This window comes from Rhagoletis zephyria, unplaced genomic scaffold, assembly GCF_001687245.7.
Source record: "Rhagoletis zephyria isolate East Lansing unplaced genomic scaffold, Rhagoletis_zephyria_1.1 Rzeph_scaffold_57186, whole genome shotgun sequence".
NCBI classification, from domain to species: domain Eukaryota; kingdom Metazoa; phylum Arthropoda; class Insecta; order Diptera; family Tephritidae; genus Rhagoletis; species Rhagoletis zephyria.
The window spans coordinates 1-201 of NW_016214238.1; positions in this window are offsets into that span (position 1 = coordinate 1).

Below are 201 nucleotides of genomic sequence, written 5' to 3' on the forward strand. Positions count from 1 at the left end.
CTTTTAAGTTAAGGCGTGCGAGTAAACGTGTTAGATGACTGGGTATGATTCTGCAGGGCGTATACGTTACATACGCAACTACCTTTTTTTTTAGTATATACCATGATAAAAACATAACAAGGTAAATTCATTCTCTCAATTCGTCGGCCATGACTTTTTTCTGACGCTTGCCAGCATTTTAAAATCATATAAAATTGAAAA